The 22,127-nt window shown below is 39.6% G+C and overlaps 1 protein-coding gene across 1 annotated transcript in view; it reads left to right on the plus strand.

Annotated features, from left to right (window-relative positions):
- Nucleotides 1-22,127, plus strand: part of GALNTL6 (polypeptide N-acetylgalactosaminyltransferase like 6) — a 485,739-nt gene that overhangs the window by 23,751 nt on the left and 439,861 nt on the right. The gene's annotated exons all lie outside the window — the stretch shown is intronic.

Genomic DNA, 22,127 nt, shown 5'->3' on the forward strand with positions numbered 1-22,127 from the left:
AAGGGTGCTGGTGAGGCTGCACCTCAAAACCTGTGTTCAGTTTTGGGCCCCTCCCGACAAGAAAGACATTGAGGTGCTGGACCGTGTCCAGAGAAGAGCAGTGAAGCTGGTGAAGGGTCTAGAGAACAAGTCCTGTGAGGAGCAGTTGAGGGAACTGGGATTGTTCAGCCTGGAGAAGAGACACAGGGGAGACCTTATTGCCCTCTACAACTACCTGAAAGGAGGTTCTAGTGAGGTGGGTGTCAGTCTCTTTGCCCAAGTAACAAGAGATAGGATGAGAGGAAATGGCCTCCAGATGTGCCAAGGAAGGTTTAGATTTGATATTAGGAAAAATTTCTTTGCTGAAAGGGTGGTCAAGCATTGGAACAGGCTGCCTAGGGAGGTGGTTGAGTCAACATCCATGGAGGCATTTAAAAGACGTGTAGCTGTGGTGCTCAGGGACATGGTTCCTGTTGGACTTGATAGTGCTAGGTTAATGGTTGGACTCAGTGATCTTAAAGGTCTTTTCCAGCCTGAACAATTCTGTGACTCTGTCTGTGGAGAGTGAGCATACACGTGTGCTGGAGAGAGGCTGAACAAGCAAAATCCTTTAGACTCTGGGGTATGAGTGTCTGTGTGCTGCCACATGTGAAATATCATCTGAGGAATGCCAGCACTCTTCTACTAGCTGAAGAGAGTAAAGGCTTGTGACAGGGTGGAAAGTGCTGCATAAAAGCCTGAAATTTCAGTTTGGTTTTGCATGGCGATTTAAAGACTCATTAGTAAAATATTGAGTGAAGTATCAAGTATCGTGAGTAATGAGAAGAGTGCTGCTTTTAGACATCCTCAGTTGTGCTGGGGGAAAAATGAGTAATTTTACCTTCTTGTTAAAAGACCCACCATGATGCTTTTTGTTTTCTGAGGGTTTTCCTTGAAAGGAGGAAAAATGGCAATAATGCTGAATGGTGTCTTGCCAAGAGCACAGACGTATACAACCAAGTCAACAGTAAACCAAGAAGGTTCTAAAGAGAATATAGGAAATATGTAAGTAAAAGTGAGAGATTCAGAGATATGTCCCCACCACATTAGAGATTCTTAGGACTAAATTTTATCAAACAGCAATGCTAAAAATCTGTTAAAAATAGATACAATTGAAAAACAGTTGTTAAATATGGTATGGAAGGAAAACTTCATAGGCTGTGCAGGTACAATGTGAACGTTTTCTGACTGCTTCCATGGGAGTTTCTAGCTGGCAAAATGTCTACTTTGAAGTAGACATGTCTACATAAAGAGTCATGGCCATGGACTTCAATACCATTGCCCATTACGGAATTCTCCTGGGCAGTCTCCCATTCCACTTTTGTATGTGTGGTATTGCAAAAATGGATACTTTAGATTTCCCATCACCCTGGTCATCTGTCAGGGGTTTACTCCTGTGATTCACCAGGCAACCAAGAACAATGGAATTCTGTTTACTCATCCTTCACTCACTTTCCCCTACTCCCTAAAACAGGGGTCCTCAAACTTTTTAAACAGGGGGCTGGCGCGCAGATGCAGTGGCAGGCAGTCATCTGCGGCTGCTTGGTTCCCCCCCCAACCCCCAGCAGGTGGGGTGGGGGTGGGGGGTGTTCTCTAAATACCAGGGGCCGGATTGAGGACCCTGGGGGGCCGTATCTGGCCCACGGGCCGTAGTTTGAGGACCCCTGCCCTAAAACATATTCGATCTCCAGTTCTTCACATGCATGGGATTGGTCTTGGAGGATGAATTTGCACTGAGAATAGATACAAAAATTTACCATGGCTTTCTGCAAGCAATAAATAAGTGAGAGAGGGGATAAAATCTTGAATTAATAGCAAATAGCCAGCACTATTTGACTATGACTAAAATTTTGTGAAGACAACAATTGAAAAATATATCTGGGTCAGCACATTTTCAATTGAGAGCCAAAATCTAACCCAAATAATAGTCACACACCTTGAAATCTATGTCCAAAATATTTTAAAGGCTTCTGTTTGTTCTGCTGTCTTTCAAAGGAGATCTCATTCATTATGTATCTTTTTAGTGAAGATAAAAAAACCAAACTGTTAATTTGTAAATGATTCATTTGCAATGTGCAGTATGACTCAAGGAGTCTGTCTGGTTCTAAAACACAAGGTCGATTCCTTCCTAAGAAGCTTGAAAGCACAGTCTCTGGGAAAAAAACCAAACAACTTGCCATCAAAATTCTGTGTCTTTCACGTTCATTTTTAGATGACAGAAAGAGTGGGCGATGCTCTTTGGTTGGGGTGGTGACCACCTGCAGAGTTGCAAGGCTCTTGACTGTAGCTAAGGCTGCTTATTCTCTCAGAGGCAAATTAATCTCTGGGTAGTGCCCTGTGCTGCAGTTGCTGTGCTTAAATCATTAACCTGCAATGTGAACATTTTTGGGAATGGAATAGCGTGATTCTTGTCTTTCTACATAACTGCTTTGGTAGTACTTGAAATAACAACCTTAGTGTCATAATTTCTACAAATATATATGCTGAAATGTAATAAAGCTTCAGACCTAGCATAGGAAGCTAATGTCTCATCAAGGTTACTATTTAAGTTTACTATTTTCTGCTCAGAATCTGAATAACATGCTATAAAGCAATTCAGTTATTTGGACAATAATATAAAACTAGGAAACATGAGATTAATCCAGCAGATGGGGGTAAATGTATTGCAGTGAAGGTGATTGATTTGGGGTTTGGTTTTGGTTGTTTTTTAATGCTTCCAAGTTCTGTTTTCAGGGTGATTTTACTTTATTGAAAGTTCTTCATCTATTTTTCAAGGACTAAAGGACTCAATATTGTTGTGCTGTGGGGTTTTTGAGATTGTTGTTATTTCATTTTTGGTTTTATCCACATTTTAGACATAAGGAACCAGTTTTCCTGTGTGTTGTTTGGGTTTTGGTTTAGTTTGGTTTTTAAACCTTGTGTTGTCACCTATGGGTTTTTAAAGTGGGAATAAAATGCTATCAAACCAGAACAGCTGTTTTGCATCTGCTTTGCACCTGGCTTGGAAAGTAGGAGTCTTAACACACAATATGTATCATGCTCCTATGCTTTATTTTTGACCAGAATTTTTTTTTTTAATGGAAAATAAAGCAACCTATTTTTCTGTTTGTTGATGTAGGGAGTTGCCAGATAAATATTTACTTGTATAGCTATAGTGGCAGACCTTTATAAGACAGGCCTTTGCTTTTGCTCATACGAAACCTCATACACTTTTAAAATAAATAAAATCCAATCTGATCTAAGCATAGTTTCCCATGTTTGTTTTTGTAACAGAATAATCATGACATAGAAGCATACACAATCTTAATCTTTAGGCCATAGTCTGACACATGGACAGATTGCCTAGTTGCACCCTGTGCTAACAAAACCAGAGCTATTAAAGGTAAATGTTTCTTTCACAGAAATCGTATCTAATGTATAGAATGAACACCCAGGGATTTTATCAGATTTGAGGAATTTAATAAGTTAGATATTTCTGTCTCATTCATTTATTTAGATTGCAATACTGTTACTTTTAGGAGTTTTTTTAATCCTTTTGTAAGGAGAGTATGGGAGGATTTTAATAACAATTTCTTGTGGCATCTGATACATTCTAGATACTCAAACCCTGGAATGTTACTCACAGCTTTATGCTGTGGAGGAGAGCAGCTGGTATTTTCCTCTCTCCTGCAGGCTATGACAATCTCTTGCCAGATTGGGGTATTGTGCCTCTTGCTTTCAGACAGATTTGGCTAGTTCATGCTCTGGTGTCTGTCACCTTTTTGTGGTGGTAATCCTCTACACCCATCTGTGCAGAAGTTAGTGGTTATTCAGGTATTGAGGTGGAAGGAAAACAAAATAGCAAGTTGGATTAAGAGGAATTCACAAAGGAATGTTAAATGAAAACAACTTCCCTGATAAAGAAAGCTCTCTGGTGAAGAGCAGGAGGGAAGTTGTTGAAAGAGCATAGAAAGGGAGGGGAGGTAACTGCTAAAAGCAGACATAAGTAGATGAGCCTTTGAGTAGATTTTAGTTTTTGTCTCTACCATGTTGGGAGTTTGCAAAAACAACAAAAAAAAAAAAGAAAAGGGGGGTGGGGTGGGGAGAACAATGTAATCTCTGTTGTCAGCCAAGTATATACTCCTTGTTTAAAAAAAAAAAAAAAAGAAAACGAAAAAGAAAGTATGATCCTATAGAGGTCCTGGAACAAAATTAAATAATCCATTTCTGCTTTGGAGGGCAGCTTCTGATCTGTATGCAAGTCCATGGCTTGTAGAAATCTTAAAAAAAAATCACATAGGAAACCTAAGTGAATTCACTCTATCGCTATTGCTGATAGGCCAGATACAGTGTGAAGGATACAGAAACTTCATTAATTTGGGCTTTTTGTATCACCGTGCAATGCAGGACAACGAATTAATCAAAACAATCCTGTGGAAAGTCAGAGACCTACATTTACTTTTTTTGGAATGTATTTTCTCACATAATTCTGCATTGCCAAAGCAGCTGATTGTACTGGATTCTCATATAAAAAAGTAAGTCAATGTTTGTTGAGCTCAATATGATATTAAATAAAAAAACCCCACATGTTGGTTTCACTTTATAATTGCATATTTGAATATGAAGTCAGAATTTATGCAGGTGGGTATAGTAACTAAATTTTTGCTTATCCTTAGTGATTTTCTATACTTGTGTTTCTGTGATTTCTTTTCTAATTTTGGAATGAACTTGGTACCTTTAAAGAAAGGAAAACCATTTAGCACACAAGGTTCAAATGCTTTTTATGTCTTTTAAATAAGGTTCCCGTTAACTTCTGGTGTTATATTATTAGTGTTATTATAACTGTGTAGTATTTGAAGAATTTAGTGCCTTTTATCTTGGCAACTCCAAGGTTGACACAAAAGAACTATTTTTTGTCTTGTAGATATTCTGTCAGTTTAAAACATTAATTTGTAGGAATAATTAAATAATTAAAACATTATTTGTCAGAATATTTCAGTGTATTCCATGTCCTTCTCTCATGGAATATTTAATTACAGTAATATTTCAAAGAATTTATTTTTTTTTTATGGCATACTACAGTGGGAGGAAGGGTCAGCATCACAGCTACTTGTTTTATACTCCTTTGACTTTCCTCTCAAAAACATATGCATCAATTTTGGTTGAAAATGGGAATTCAGTGGCTTTGTACAAACACTTAACCATATGCATGGGTTTCCGTATGATCATTCTAAAGGACTTATGCTGAATTTGTGACTTGAATGAAAAATTGGTCAAAAGGAGTATAAAATCGCATAAACCTTGCTGTAAGTCAGTTCCAACACAACTGTTCAGAGCTATTTTGTTCCACATTTCCTCAGAGTTTAAAATAATAATAATAAAAAAGCGATTAGGAGGTCTGTCTCTCCCTCTAGCCCAAATTTCTGAACTCAAGGTCTGTTTGCTCAGCCTGGCTCACTTTTCATTAAAGCTCCATGAAACTTGAAAAGCATTTGGGAAAGGTCTTGGTAGGGCAGTTTGAAATTAACCTAGGCCAACTACAGTTTGCTTATTCTACTCTATAGATGTTGGGGTTTTTACTGATTATCTTTATGAGGTTGCAGGCTTGTTCCATTTATAGGTCTGAGTTAATGTATACTTTGGAAAATAACTGGATTTAAAATAATGCTGATATATAATGATTAATTGATTAAAATCAATTATCATTTATATAATTTATACATTTTTTCTATTACTTTAGTGTTGAATTTTTAATTTTTCCTTTTTTGCCCATGTTTTAATATGTTCTGCTTGCCTTAAAATAAAAAATGGTTTCCTGTTGCATACATATTGGGAGGGGGAAAAAGGCATTTTTAAAAGCTATTTAGAGGACTTCACAGTTGCCTCTAGAAAAAGACCTACACCTCTTTAGATTAACTTCAGTTAGTGATGTTCTGCTAGGTTTGTGAGAAATTGGTTTCATAGGATCTGCACAGATGGATCCCTGCACCGTTTCAACAGTCCCTCCTGATCTTTTTGTGTCTATATATCCATGTTTTAACAAAATGACTCACCAGCATTGAATCCTAGATGTAATAGTCTGGGCTTCTAGTGTTCAGCTGGGAATGATTTAGTCTGGTTGGTGTCTGACAACTCATGTAATCACTGAGGTTTTTAAGTATTAGTCTCTCTTTTTTTTTTTTCTTTTCTTTTGTACTTCAGTTTTGTACACTGAAAGAAAAACAATTTGAGGTCTTATATGGTTAAAAAAATATGACATAACTGTGGCTTAGTTTAGGAGTGAAAACAGTGATGTTTGCAAGCTGTGGGAGAGGAGCGGTTGTTTGCAGGATGGCGCTGTCACTGAGGTGGCCGTGGTGGTGCCGCCTGGCTGCAGCCTTCTGCTGGAAACACAGCCCATGCCAAGAGCCATTTTCATTTGGCAGATCCAAATTCGCCTTTTGAATAATGAGCCAAACCAACCAGAACACTGTTTTGTCAGTCTGCACCAAAGAGTTTGATAGCACTGTGATGCTAGTTTTGAGGGTGTGGGAAAGAAGGAAGGGTGATGTATTTCTGGGGATAATTTTCTATACTGTCCTAGTGGAAACAGTTGTGCTGACAGTGTTTCAGTGCAGGCATAAGTCAGTCCTCTAGCTGTGGGCTGTACTGAAAACAAAGTGGGTTTTACAGGCAGAAAGTCAGCTGTCGGGAACATGGCTTTCATGAGAAAGTGCTGACTGAAGGACTTGAGCATGGCTGTTGGCCAGCTCCTGGGGGAAGGCAGAGGGGGGGGGTGCGTGTCCTGTGCCCTGCCCCTTACACTGCACCGGCTGGCGGAGGTGGTGTGGAGGGGAAGTGGTAAGGGGTGTTAATCTGCAGTGCACTGCCAGCCATGCAGAACTGGTAGGAAGCAGGATCTGTGCCTGATGCTATCCATGAAGCTGTTTGGACTATGTGCGGTGGTGTGCCAGGCAAGGGAAGCATCGGAAGTCACACACACACACAGACCAACCAAGGTCGTTTAAATCAGGTATGAAATACAAACCCAACTTGAATAATCAGCAAGTTGTGGATTGCCTTTTTGCAGGCACTTGTTGATACATAAACCCCATTTCAAATAAAACAAGCTTCTAAAATATAGGAGCTTGACTTAGCCCATAAGTGAACTTCTGTTGAAAGGCAATAATTACTTGTATAGCAGTATTTCACTAAATGAACAGTGTATTGAGTGGGTTAAATTTGCAGTGGTTCTTGACACTCCTTACAGGTTTCTCCTCTTTTAAGTATGACAGCAATGAATGCATTTTGCATAGCTATTGATGTGCTGTCACTGCATGTTTACTTTTTAAACAGAACCTTTTTCCCTGAAATTACTCAATGTTGTGGACTAAGTCTTTAACTCTGCTCTATTGCATGGAATCATCCTGCCACTACAAAGTAATTTTTAAATTGTCTTAACTGGACCCTTGTGTTTTTCTTTGCCCTGATTCTACGTCACTGTTTAAGAGCACATCACAGGTGTGGCCCTTGCCTGCAGGAGAGTGGCAATTTCATCACTGACAATAGAATAACGTGCTTTAATTTGAAGATGCAAATGTAGTTAGGGTAGAACAATGAGTCAGTTCCTCGATCGTGTAGATGGTAGCAGCACCATTGACTTCAACAGACCTGTGCAATTATCTATCAAGTGAGAATTTGACTCAAAGCCTGACTAATGAACTCATTTAACTCCTGTGACTCAGAAATATGACTTTTTTTTACTGTAGCGTAAAGGGTGAGGTGTATTTAAACAGATTTAATTAACCTGTCTAAATCTGGTGAGCTGACTAACAGGTGTTCCTATTCATTTAGAGATGAGGCAGAATCATTGTGTGTTCTAATTAAGAACTAAACTTAAGGCTGTGTTTGAAATACGTAGCGTTTAGATTGGAATGGGATATTTGGAAAGAAAAGAATGCCATCTGAACACTTAATAGAAAGGAACTTGGCTAGGAAGGAAGTGTAAGCATTGCTGGTCATTACTACAAGATAAAAACATAGTCTCTAATCTCTTTGTTGTTATTTCATGTATTTTGCAGTGGTCCTGTGTGAGGGCTTGCACACCTGGTGTTTTATTTCTCTTTGAAATTTACATCTCGTTTGATTTTTCTCCTTTTTCCTGGTTCTCCCTATAAGAATTGAAGCTGTGGGAAGGCTGGGTTTAAGATTACCTCTTTCAAGAGAGCTCTGATTCATCCCACCTCTGCCTCCAGCTTAAATAAAGCATTGACAATGTAATTGTGATTTTATTTTTTTTTCCCTGCCCCCCCCGCCTTTATTTTCTTTCCCTGTTCTCCCCAGTCCCCTGTGCCTGACAGCTCAGGGTCTCCTTTACTGAACTTATCACCTGCTTCCATGCCCTTGTTATGTGTTTTACCAGTTTCAGTGCTTCCATGGCATTTCTCTAAATCATGGGGAAATTCTGTCTTATTTCTCTCTCCCTAGGGCAACTTTGTTTTCCCTTCGACTGAATCTGAACTACTTACTCTTGTCTCTCTCTTCCTCCCTCTGCCCCCTAAACCATCATCTCGTTCCCTGTGAGCTGAAGTGACATTGCGAATGCTTTCTCTGTCTGGCTCCTTGTTGTTCTTGGGTCATTTCTTTGCTTCTGGTTCCCTCTGTGTGCTCTGACCTTGTAACAACTATTCTTCTTCCTGCTGTCTATGCTCTTCTCTCTGGGATGCTCTGGAACTACTAGGAGGGATATTTAGTGCAACACAAATTAGGTATATGAGCAACTCTCGATGCTACTGTTCCTTTATAAGGTGATCATGGCCATCATGATAAGAAAAATACATTGTCTGTGGCCTATACTCTCACAGTTTCTTGTTGCTTGCCTTTTTGTTATATAAAACACATCTTAATTTCTGCTGTTTAAAGCTGCTTTCAATCTGGATCCTTGTTTGCCATGCAACACTGGGATGACTTTTCTGTTCTCTTTATTTCTCTCAGTTGGTGAGTGTCCTGGTTTCAGCTGAGAGAGAGTTAATTTTCTTCTTAGTAGTTAGTACAGTGCTGTGTTTTGGCTCTGATGTGAGAACAATGTTGATAGGACACTGATGTTTTTAGTTGTTGCTGGGTGATGTTTATACTAAATCAAGGACTTTTCAGTTCCTTGGGCCCTGCCAGCCAGAGGGCTGGGGGACACTGGAAACTGGGAGGGGACACAGCCGGGACAGGTGACCCAAGCTAGCCAAAGAGGTATTCCATACCATATGACTTCATGCTGAGTATATAAACTGGGGGAAGAAGAAGGAAGGGGTGTGGGGGGGTGGGGCACTGGGCATTATGGCATTTGTCTTCCCGAGTAACCGTTAACGTGTGACGGAGCCCTGCTGTCCTGGGGATGGCCGAACACCTGCCTGCCCATGGGAAGTGGTGAATGGATTCCTTGCTTTGCTTTGCTTGCATGTGCGGCTTTACCTATTAAATTGTTCTTATCTCAACCCTTGAGTTTTACATTCCGATTCTCTTCCCCATCCCTCTGGGTGGGGGGGAGTGAGCAGCTGGCTGTGTGGTGCTTGGTTGCCAGCCGGGGTTAAACCACAACAGTCCTTTCTGGTGCCCAATGTGGGGCACGAAGGATTCGAGTTAACAGATCTGATTGGAATGTGCTAGTTTGAATTTATAGTTGTTATTACCGTTTAGCTATTAAGGGGCGGGTTTCTGTGCTTACCATGGGGCTTGCTTGCCTTACTGTGTATTAGTCTAGTGCTTGTTAGTGGCTGCTTCTTGCTTTTGCTGCTTGCTGTACTGCTTATCATCTCACTGTGCTGTGCCCGGGAACATTCTGGTAACAGCAATGGCGATGTGCTGGGGCTGGCAGATGGCCAGGGCATCGCTGATGTTTCTGTGCTGCTGTACTGGATAGGCTGGAACTCCAGTGTGAACTCGAGTCAAAGGGGCTGTGACCTGTGGATGAGTGCACATGGGAGCAGGACACCCCAAAGCCCCTGTAGCTGTGAATAAGTCCAAGCCAGAGCAGGTATATCTGGGAGTGTCTGTGGCCATGGTTGTGTCTGTGCTGCAGCAGGTATGAAGGAACTGTAGCCCAAGGACAAGTCAATGTTGGAGAAGGTACACCTCGAAGCATCTGTGGCTGTGGATAAGTCTGTGCTGCAGCAGGTAGACCTTGAAGCATCAGTGGCTGTTCGTGAGGTCATGCTGGAGCACCTCAAAAGTGTGTGGCCATGGGATAAGCCCATGACAGAGCAGGGACAGCCCTGGAGGCAGCCAGGGTTAAGGCCATGTTGGAACAGGTGCACCTTGAAGTGGCTGTGGCTGTGGATGAGTCTATGCCGCAGCAGGAATACCCCTGGAGAGACTGTGGCTCATAGCTGAGGCTCCACCTGGAGCAGGTTGCAGTCTGTGCATAAGTCCAAGCCAGAGCAGGGGCAAGGGAAAGGAGTTCATTGCAATGTTAAACCCTGCGGGGTGGTCCAAAGGGGCCAGGGGCAGAGACTGTAATGGATATATCTTTAAATTGTTGTAACCTGTGATTTGCGTTTCATGTTATAGGAATGACTATAGCAGCAACCACCTGAACCACTGGAGGACAAGCCTTATAAGCAGCAGTGCAGGTGCAGCAGTGACCCGATCTGAGCTGACTTTGATGCCCAGTAACCCCTTACAACACACAACCTCTCCTCTCCTGAGTGACCACTATAAGAGATTGTGTTCATGGATTAAATGAACTCAGTGGACATTTTTACAGGGGTGGTGCATGGACTAGGGGAATGATGTCTGTGTATTATATCAAAGAATGGGAAGCCAATACACCCTCATTAATTGATCTTTACTGAAATTTGCTGTATTGAGGGCTTTGTGGAGAATGTATTTTTTCGGTGTGCTAGTAACTGAAAATTGAAACTAGAACTGAAAACTAGGAATTTAAATGAGTTTTAAAATACATACTGAATAATCATTTATCCTTCTCATTCTGTTATATTAATGCTGTTTAGAGATTTTCAGACATCTATCCTGTTTTCTCCTCAGTCATCATCTTCCCAAGATGGAGAATCCCAGTCTATTTAAGCTTGCCTTGTAAGAAGGCAGGTTGTGTGTTTGTGATCATCTGTTCCCAACGCTACTAAAGCTTATGAAATTAGGAAGGACCAAAATTTCATCCATCCTTCAAAATGTAGATACACCGTGACTTACACAGCAGCATAGTAATGTTCTGTTATTACCTTTTGAATAATTCTTAGCATTCTGAGTATGTTCTTGGGTATCTGCTAAGCGGTGTCTCTAGTATGTACTTCACTTTTCCCTAGCACGTATGATTTGTAATTCTGGCCAGTAACTGAAAAGAACGTGTCAGTGCACTGACAGTTTCAGGGAGGTAAAAATGCAAACCATGGAACTGGGGTAAAATACTGCTATTAATAGACTGGTGTAACTGAGTTTAAGTACATGTATCAGCTGAAGAATTGGAGATCACTGTGATGGGAGTGTTTAGAAAGCTGATGCATCAGGCCAGTTCCAAACTTTAAAACTAAACTTTACTAAGCTAGGCAATCACTAACACCGCACCTCCAGCTAATAGTTTTCTTGTACATTATTAATCTTTAACACTGTGTTTTCAAAGCATTCCATCTGTAAAACTTGAATTCTGCATAAGTTGTGAATATACAATAGCACAGAGCTGACGCAGTAGGAGATGACAAGGGCTGGTAACACAAACATCATTAGCATGAGCCAAGACAGCTTGAGGTTTTCCCCACCTTCCTATTCTACTCTTTGACTTTTCACAGCAGGTCTGGAGGAAGTTTGTTTTCTCACTCTGAGTCATAACTAGGTGGTTGTCAGAGGAAATGATGAGAGGAGCTGGGTGGCTCAGAAGTGCAGTCAGGAATTCAGATATAGTTGGTCTTCAGATCCTTGTGACCTGACTCTGCTCTTAGCAGCATGTGTAGAAAGATTCGCCTTTGCTTCAGTGTCAAGTGGGTCCTTACAGAGCTCTGTTGTTTGAATGATAGACTGCATGAATTAATGCACCCAAAAACTCTCTCCGTGTTGGGAACTGCAAATCTCAGTTCTGATAGCACTTGTTCAAGGCAAGCAGACATTGGCTGTATGGTTCAAGGCAGCAAATATTGACTTTATTTGTGATAATGGCTGTCAACTCTGGAAAACTAAGTATGTACAATATTTACAAAATTTCAAATTTGTGAGATTCAATAACATTTAAAACCCCCCCTTGAACTGGTACATCACTAATGTCAGAAGAATTTTGGCTGAGGTTAAGGACCAAAAAAAAAGAACACATACTGTGACTGATCTTCGGTTACTGTAACTTGTAGTTTGTAATTTCAAGCTGATGGAGCTGTAAAAGTTTACACCGGCTGAGAAACTCCTTAGTTTTTAAAAATACAGCAACACAATCAGGTTCTGTAAATATGGCGTTTAGGCACCCAGGAATAAGAACTGCGCAAGCTGATTCTTTGTACTAAAAATGTGAAACATCTTCAGTGGGAATTCTGGATGTGATGAGCCCTTTAGAATAAAAACCATATTTAGGCATCAAATTCAAATACTTTGGCTATATTTTTTAACACACAAACACACGTACATGTATATTAAAGATACATATTTCTCTCTCTCTGTATGTCATTAAATTCAATTGCATCAGTCTATCTGCAGTATTTTACATGGTTTGCATTTTGCAAACGTTAAACTGTCAGAATATATTTGTAAATAATGTATCCAGATATATGCAGAAATGTATGTTTTCAGGATGGAAAGCTATGGTATAAATTCTTACTAGAACATTGGAATTACTGTATACAGAATTTTACATATGCCCTTGAGAAATGAAGCTTTCAAAGTTAAAAAAAAAATAATGGAGGGAAAGAAAAGAAAGTGACAGCAGCTTGTCAACAAAACCTAATAAAGTACTTCAACGAAATTTTCACACATTTTATATTGGGAAATATGATACTTTTTGCATTTAAAATAGAATTCAAAAAAGTGAGTTTAAAGTGTCAGCTAATGGACTGTGGCATCTGGCTATACTGCCAGACTTGCAAGAAAGGGACTGAAGTTGCTGTGACTTCAAACAAAGTATTTCAGGGTTGTTTTTTTTTTGTGACCTGAAATACTTAGGTTTAGTTCAAAACAATTCTTAAGAAAAAAATATTTTAAATTTTCTACTTTCTACAACAACCTGAAATTTTCCCCAAAGGGGGAAAAATAATACTGGTTTCATGGAAAGCATTTTTGAAAATTCCCAATGAGATTAAATTATTATACTTTTTATTATTATTATTTTGGGTTTATAATAAAGGTTTATGAAGCCGTTATCAATATGGATATGTAGCCATTTACAAACTCATTTAATACTGTTAAATTAGTACTGAGAGATTTGATGTGTATAGCACTCATCTTTATTTTGATTATACTGTTTTGTTGTTGGCCTCAGAATTTTGGGGAAGGAGAGTTATCTGATATATTCTACAAATATTGTTCTGATTTTCTACATTTTTTTGCCTTTAGTCACACAACAGAAGCTTCATAGCGTCTCTACATTGCAGTCAGTTTGCAGAATTGAAAATGTGGTGGTACATCTGAAAATTACATGCAAAAATTTTCTACTCGTGATACCAATAAGCCACTAGAACTGTATTATAACTTCATTGCAAAGCTGGGAGGGTTCATACCTACCAAAAAAAGAATTTCCTTGAGGTAAGGGGCTAGGAATTGAAATGAACTTATATTATACAATAATACATAAGGTGTTTTATCTAGAGCTTAATTATTTTTTTTTCTCTGAAAAGAGGACTAATCACCTGGATAGCTGAAAAAAACACCTAGTCTTATGAGGTTATTACATAATTGCAATCGACTTATGTGATCAGCAAGAAAAAGACATGTGTGACTGTAATTTTATGAGGAAAGAGAAAGGGACATGCTAACACAAACCCCACACATTGCTGGCAGTACTGTACCCTGGTAGACCCTCTTCCTGAATGATGAATATAAACACATGTGCGGAGAGACCTCTTGGGTAACCAGAGAGGGGAGATGGAGTATGCAGAAGGAGATCTAAAGATCCTTTTGTGTTTTGCTAATCAGGAAAAAAAAAAACAAACCTCAACAAACCACAACCCACCTTCAGATATCCAGCACAACTGCAGAAAAGAGCCCAAAAAATTACAGGAGTGGTCAGGAACACATCAAGTTGGAAATGTGAGGAAGGTCCTTAAATGTAAGAATCATGCAGAAATAGCCCATCAGTGCAGTAATAAAGGGGTAAAGAATCCTTGGAAGTCTCTGTTTGACTGGTTTATGGAGTTGTTGAGGTAGTAGGCAGCTGGAGTTAGTGTCTTGGGGGTTCCCTAGCTGTTTCTACCCTACAGAATACTAAATTATATTGAAGGCACGGTCAAAACGTAATGCAAAAAGTAGAGATGCCACAGAAATGCCCAAGGACTAATCTGTTTGATATTGAAGTTTTTAGCTGTATTTAAAAATGCAAACAGCAGTTGTGATTTTAGAAGACTTTCGAAGTCAGTATTTTCAAGCTTGGTATTGTAATATGCTGGATGCTTCTATAACACCAGTTTTGTGAAAGTTCAGGGTGTCAGCCCCTCACATGGTTGTACTTTCTTTCATTCCGATTTGGTTTGATTTAATTATGTAAGGTTTCTTTGAAATGGCCAAGTTACTCTGTGTGATAATAGCGATCTCTTATGCATAGGGGGTTGCAGACTTTGCATAAATATTCAGAAAGAGAATTTTAATAAGCAGACTTACTATGCATACCAGGAACAATAATTTACAACCTAATACCAACCACTGTGTTTCAGGACACAATTAATGCATTAGGTGTCAGCACTTATATATTTCATTGGTGGTTATGTACTATTTTAAGAAGTCTTCTAACCTCCTACATGCTATTTAGATACCTAATTATTATAGGAAATCTGCCTCCTGATTTTTAAATCTATTCAGTATCATTTAAAATAAGCCAGAAAAGAGGAAGATGGCTTGCTAGCAGTATAAATCACAGAAATTAATTTATAAGAAACAGTCTGAGTTGTTTTTCTGATAAAAGGTTAAGCCGTGAATCTGTGCTTGTTTTCCGAAGCTTGCAATGCCATTCTGACAGAAACACCCCATTAAAATATTTCCATTCGTATTATATGAAAGGATACATGGGACAAGTTTCAGGTCTCTTAGAGGGTGCCAGAAAGCCTCCAGAGTAGGATGTTTCTCTTGTGTGTGGAAAAGGGAACTAATTGCAGCCGCTCTGTGACAGCTTGGGCGGCAGCCGCAGAGGCTTCGCTGAGGCGCGGCCTGGCCCCATGGCGAGGCGGGGGCTGCTGGGGCCCTCAGTGGCGGCCGGGGCACTTCTTGCCGCAGTGGTGGGCGCAGCTCCACCTGTGGGACTTCAGCGAGGGCTGCCTAGCACCTCACACCTCCAGCGGAGGCCGACTTGATCCTAAAATGTACGTACTGTAATGGTTGAAGCCTTTCTGTACCCATTAAAAACAAGATTGTTGTTGCTAATCACCTTAAGCTTGCTGTGCCTTGCGTGAGCAGGCATTATGCTAACGGTACGGGGCCTGCTCCTGGCCTTGTCTTAGGCTCATTATCAACTAATTATGAGGACTTGCTGTGTAAACAGGGTCCTGGTGCTGGGTGCTGCAATGGTGTTGTATGGTCTAAGGGTAGGGGTAACACCAAAGACCTGGAAAGTGTGGCATGCAAGCAGAGGCCCCACAGCCACTGTGCCCCACTGATGGGTGATGAAAAGGGCAGCCTGGAGATCTGGGAAAGGACTGGTTTTGTTTTAAAAACAATTAATTAAGCAACAGGATGAGGCAGGTGCTGTGGGCTGGGAAAGAAATGCCTGGCAAGCACCTTGCAGCAGGTGGTGCCAGCCAAGGGGCAGCAGTTGTCTGCAAAATCCAGGGCCTGGCAAAAGCACAAGATCCCAAATGTGGGAGGGGGCAAAACCCCCTTTTGATTCTGGCTCCCTGCCCAGATGAGCTCTCTTGAGTCTGTCTGCTTTGCCCTTGAGGGTTGAGACCATCAAAACTGAGGTGAACATCAGCTGAACAGAATCGGAAGATTTGAACCAAAAAGAAACCCCACCCCAAAAAATTTCTCTTGTGCTGTTAAAATGAATGTCTAATTTCATATAGCATTATTGATAGTGTCGTGTTTCCATAATCTCTGTAGTACAGTTGTGTTGCACCTTTACTGATAGAATAACCTTAGCTCATATTTTTGAGTCGTGGTTGGCAGATGTCTGTTCATGTCAAGCCCCGGACTGCAGAGTAGGAGCTTGTGGGGGACAGAGCTCCATCTATTAGAGCAACCTACACTATAGTAGGATGTAGTAGATATATTATTATGGTGAAATATGAGAAGTGTGTAACTAAGAAATAGTATATACAAAATGCAATATACAGTTGAGCCATAGGATTGACTTTTAAATTCTGCAAAGTGCTTTGCTCTGGTTTAATACTAGTAATTGCAGTGTGGAGCCATTTACTTGTAGGGCATGAGCTCAAGTTGAGTACTGGTCATTGCTTGCTGCCTACAAGCTGCAGGAAGTGCCAGATCCAGTCCAGCTTCCAATAGACAAAACCTTGTTTGTGTAAAGAGAATTGCGATCCTAGAGGTGGAGATGCTTAAAATCACCAAGAAATATTTTAAAAATGCCCTGTCATTTCCCTGTCCTAGATTGTAAAGGGAGAGGCTTATTTTTCAGCATGCCTGAGAACCAGTTCATATTACTTTAGGGAGTCTGACTAATAATTCGCAAGGAAGAAGCTGGAGTGATCTGAAAGGTTCAGGAAAAGAAGAGTACTTTTTCTTTGTGAGTTATTGAATATAAAAGACTGATTATATCTCTTGTTTTTGTGGGGGACAGAACTCATCATCACAACAGTACCAACACCATCAATCTGGAAAGCCCAACGATTTAAAAACATTCTGTCATAGCTTGTGGTTGCATAGTTGTTCAGCTCCTTTCTCTAGAGTGAAATAATCTGATGTAGTATTGAAACTGCCACTAAGAATTGTTAATGTATAATTTATCCTTGCAATTAAAAAGCATTTGTAACCAAGTGTCACAACACAGTGACAAGTAAATTAGGCTGTGATTTACATTACAGTGCTTTGCAACTTGATTTAGTGTCACTCTGGAGGAACTGACAAACAGCCTCAGTGGAGTACGACAGTGCTTTCAGTAAAGAATGAATTTATTTCCCATGTGTTTGAAAGATAGTTGCTGCCTGGTACTGAAACAATGATTCATATTTTTTGTTTGTTTTCTAAAATGTTAAGCAATACAATATCAAAACTTTTAGACAGACAGAACACTTGGATCAGACACAGTGATTGATAACTTGGTGTTCTTATAAAATAAAACTTACTTTAATACCTTAAGGCTTTTTTTCTTGTTGTAGAAAGGAAGATGAATCTGGTTATTTTGTATTTTCCTCAGTCATTGTCTAAAACAGGGAGCTTTGGAACATCACAGTATGAAAACCATGAAGAAGTCAGGTTAAATGCTACTATATGAAACTCAGGAAATGTAGGTTAGGTGGAACACTATTGCCATTACATTGAGAAAAAATACAGTCCCTTAAATATCGTAAGCAATATCAAATATTCAATACATTAATATTTCGGGATATCATTCACTGTTTATTTTGGATGCTTCCATTTTTTCTTGTTGTATCTTCTTTTCAATGAAAACAATGATATTATAGAAAATAAATGTGAAACTATAATGCTGTTGAGATTTTTGTTGAGGGCGAAAAGGAGGAAAAAATTCTCATACAATGAGCTAAATGAGTCATTCTTTCCCCTCATTAGCTATAGTTAGCTGTTTCTAGGGAAACTAAACCAACAGTTATGGAGCGAGATATACCAATTTGTTCCACCTGTACTTGGCTCTGCTTCAGTAACTGAAAGTAGCTGAATGAACTTTTCAGTGCCCTAGCAATGTGAGAGGTGTTCTTTTGGTTCATGGGATGACTTGGTAGTTGCAGTCACTAGAGATGATTAAGCAAAGACCATTTCTGGAGTGGGAAGGAAACTTCCATTATTGCGAGATACTCATAATGTTCAGTCCTTTAATCCACAGTTCTTCCCACTTCTTGCTTTTAAAAAAAAAAAAAAAAGAAAAAAAAAGGAGAAATTGTTGATTAATTATAAACACTTGACACATTCATCAAAGTTTCTGGAAGTGTAAGATGTTCAGGAAAGACTGTGCAAGTGGATGGCATTCAGTGGTTTACTGATTGACAGCTCTTCATTGCTGTTCAGCTGCCTGTTGCTAAAGGATAAAGCAAGGAGGAAAAACACTGTAAAAAGTTAAGAGTCCAGCCATGACTTTTGTTAAAACACAAGCTTTCACACTCCTTAAAATCAGCAAGACATTTTGATTTACAAATACTTCTTGTTGCAAACTTAGAAGAAAAATAGGTTATGATTTAACTGGGTCTCTTTATTATTTTGTACTGCAAGAAAACTTATCATTTGGAAAGAGATGCTATTGTAGAGAGGAAAAATTGTGTGTGTATGTAGGTAGCATGTTAAGCATTTTAGGGGGCCTTGGAGAGGGTTTTGCAGTAGTATTTTATACAAAGGAGTATGTCTTGCTGTAGAAAATAATAATAGTAGTATGATTACATATAAACAATTCTTAGGTAAGATGTTATGACTGGCATATTTTAATGGCTTGCGAGACAATAGGAAAGTTACAGACCTTAGGAACAACTGGCAATGTACTTTTCTATGTAACCAAAATGTTGCATAACAATTTGGAAAGGTATGTACTGATTGGCGTTCTTGGAGGAAGTACTGGAAAGCCTGTGGGTAGAAACTCTTTTAAGAAGGGATAAGGTGACATTTTGTGCCTTTGCGTCATCTTGGCTTATGTCTGCTATGTGAATTACACTCTGTCATATTCAGATGAGTTTCCTGAAAATGAGACAGGTATGTATTTTGGCTGCTTGTTTTTCTGCAGGTAATCTTAGTTTCACTTCATGAAGGGTAGGGATTTTTCTCCCCAGCTCCCTTTAGATTCTCTTCAAGAAAGATGATGAAAAACTGACAACAAATCAATCTTATCCAAACAGTTGGAGACAAGTTAAAAAAAGGTGACATTAATTCCACATTCTAAGCACATTAACTGTCTTTCACAGTAAATTATCACAGTGGATACTTGTACACAAATACACAACATCAGCTACAAACCATTAAGTAAGAGTTCTGCAGGGCATGCTGTGACCTGCTTACTCTAAGGTCAAAAACCCTCAAGAGCCTGTGAGGAAAGAAGTGTTCTTCACAGTTTACAAAAGCTAGTTTCCCCACCATTTTTCAAACTGGAGTCAGAGCAAATTATGTCAATTTTGGCAAAAATTGTAATCCTTTATGTCACAGAGTGATTTGGCATTACCATGACTTGAGCTCAAGTGCCAGCTATCTTTATACAAAACATGGATTATAAGCAGGCAGCTCTAGTGCCTAATGGTATTACAAGAACTTTTTCTTCATGAAGGGTTACTCCTGTTTTTCTCATTCATCTGCTGTAGCCTTAGTACCTTAATAAAGTGTCTTCAAAGATCTAGAAACAAATGGAGTAAACTGGAACCAATTACATGAGGTTTTTTTTCCCCAGGGAATATTAGTTTGGCCCTAAATACAAATTCTTAGCTTGGACTTACTGTACATGATCTTGTTAGACAAATGTCTTGTATGCCAGAAGAAGTATGGCAGCAGGAAGACAAGATTATCTTTTAGTAAAGCTCACTTGTAGCAGCTTTATTTCCTGATTTTTCAGGATGAAAGCTTGAGTACTTTGGATATATAAGGCAAGGTGTGCCTTGGCATCGTCTGCTCCAGAACACTGTAAGTCAGAAATAAACACACCATAAAGTGAATTTTTCTTCTTGAGGAGATTTCCTTCTGTTCCTGCTCCTGCTATCAGTGAAGTCAATAACAGGGCTGACTTCAGAGCTGGAAGTTCAGTCATCTTTAGTCCTTCCTGTGCAAAACTCAGGGAGCAGAACAGTGGTAAGACTGGAGCAAGAGGTGTTTATTATATACTGATACATCTTTATTAGGAGAGCTATGCTCTCAGTCACACTGAAGAAGGAAATACTTGTGACCTGCCCAACAAGAACAACGTTAAGCTTCTGCACAGTTTGTAACTCTGGGAAGTTAACGAATTTTCAAACTTTTTTGTTTTTGGGTTTTTTTCCTGTGGTTTTTTCGCCCCTCCTCATTTCAATTCTCATAGGGTATTTTTTTTGCATGTTGGTGATCGAATACGTTGAAAAGACACTTAACATAAATGGAACAGTGTAGAGGAATGAAGGCAGTGGGTTGATTAGCATTGATAACATGCAGCTGTGGCCTTGATGCAGAGGCAGTGGGTTGACTGACATGGATGATGTGCAGCTGTAGCTCGTTCCTGCTAAGTGGTTAAATAGCCCTGAGGACTGGGGGTGGGGTTTGGATAGAGGAGTAGTAGTAGTGTGGTCTGACCTCTGGAGGAAGGAGGAACAGAATGGACAGTAGAATCTGACTGATGGCAAGAGCCTTGTTGCAGCCTACTAGTTTGTTTTTGCTGCAACAATGGTGCCCCATGGGAGGCTGACTGAGTTGGACTCAGACTATGACAACCGGCGCCCAACGTAGCTGAGACAAGTGGGAGAGCCTGCGACCCGTAACAGACACCATGAGAGGTGAGCCGTTGACAACTAATCGATATGGGTGTATTGCAATATTTCTTGTCCATCTTAACTCAAATTGCAACTTTTGGTGCCCAGCGTGGATGGGGACTATTTAATATGAGTGCAGAAGAAGAAAATTCTCTGTTAACGATGCTTATAGATATATTTGAAAAACGAAGCATAAAGTATAACAAGAGGGCAATAAGAACTTTGCTAGGATGGTGCAAAGTAAATGATGCGTTAGTTGCGCCGAATAAAGTCACATGCGTTCAGACATGGCAAAACACTGGAAAATTACTTTCTGAGGCTTTCTCGAGGGGCGATAAAATTGCAACAACATCGCTAACAACATGGAGATTAGTCTTAGACTTACTAGAATGATTAAAAGCGGACAGGGAGACAAATTCTATATTTGCAATGCTTATGGATATATTTGAAAAAAGAGGTGTAAAATATAATGTAACGGCAATAAGAATTCTGCTAGTGTGGTGTAAATGTATGATTTGCTAGTTATGGTGAAAAAGGTTTTCAGCATTCAGACATGGCAAAGCGTTGGAAAGGTACTTCTTGAGGCTGCCTCGTGGGGAGACAAAATTGCTACAGCGTCATTAACAACATGGAGATTGATCATAGACTTTCTAGAACAGTCAGAAGTGGACAGAGATAAACCCTTTATTAATAATGCTAATCAACACACTGCCTTCATTCCTCTACAAAAGAACAGTGCCCTATCAGTACCTTTTTTTTTTCTGGGTAGTCCAATTGAAGTAATAGAGGTGTAAACCCAGATGTGTGGTGAGCTTTGGAAAGAGAGAGCTTCATACTGAAAAGCTGGGTGGACCAATGCCTGTTCTTTCCCAGTTTTGGTATCAGAAGGATATGTTTTGTGTTAAAAAAAAAAACTAGATAAGTCCTCCTTTCAAAAACTGTGAAATATGGTTGGGGAGTACAGGACCCAAATTTGATATTACTGATCTTTATAGATGTGGCTTGAAAAGTAGCCAGACTTTCGGATTTTCTGGGTTTAAATTAATGAGATAGGGTTATTGGTACTGTGTTCTCCTTGGTAACTTGCACTCATCTTGACTTGTGCCCTCCTTTATTTCTCTGTATGGTATAGGTCAGCATTACAGAAAACCTCTCTTACATCTGTCTAAACTGATTGTATTGTGCTATTGATTTATGTATGAAATATATCTGTGTTATTGTCCAATGTAAGCTAGGTTATATAAGCCACATTACCTGAATGTATATTGTTTTCTCAAAGTACCTGATGATAGCTTTACAGACCAAATACCAGAACATGTGAAAAAAAACTGAAATATGGGTAGCAACGAATAGAGAGAAAAGGAAAATCCTGTAGTGTGTATTAAGTATTGAATAGAGAGCTCACTGGCAAACCATGCTGAG

The sequence above is a fragment of the Falco biarmicus genome, chromosome 1 (assembly GCF_023638135.1).
Source record: "Falco biarmicus isolate bFalBia1 chromosome 1, bFalBia1.pri, whole genome shotgun sequence".
NCBI classification, from domain to species: domain Eukaryota; kingdom Metazoa; phylum Chordata; class Aves; order Falconiformes; family Falconidae; genus Falco; species Falco biarmicus.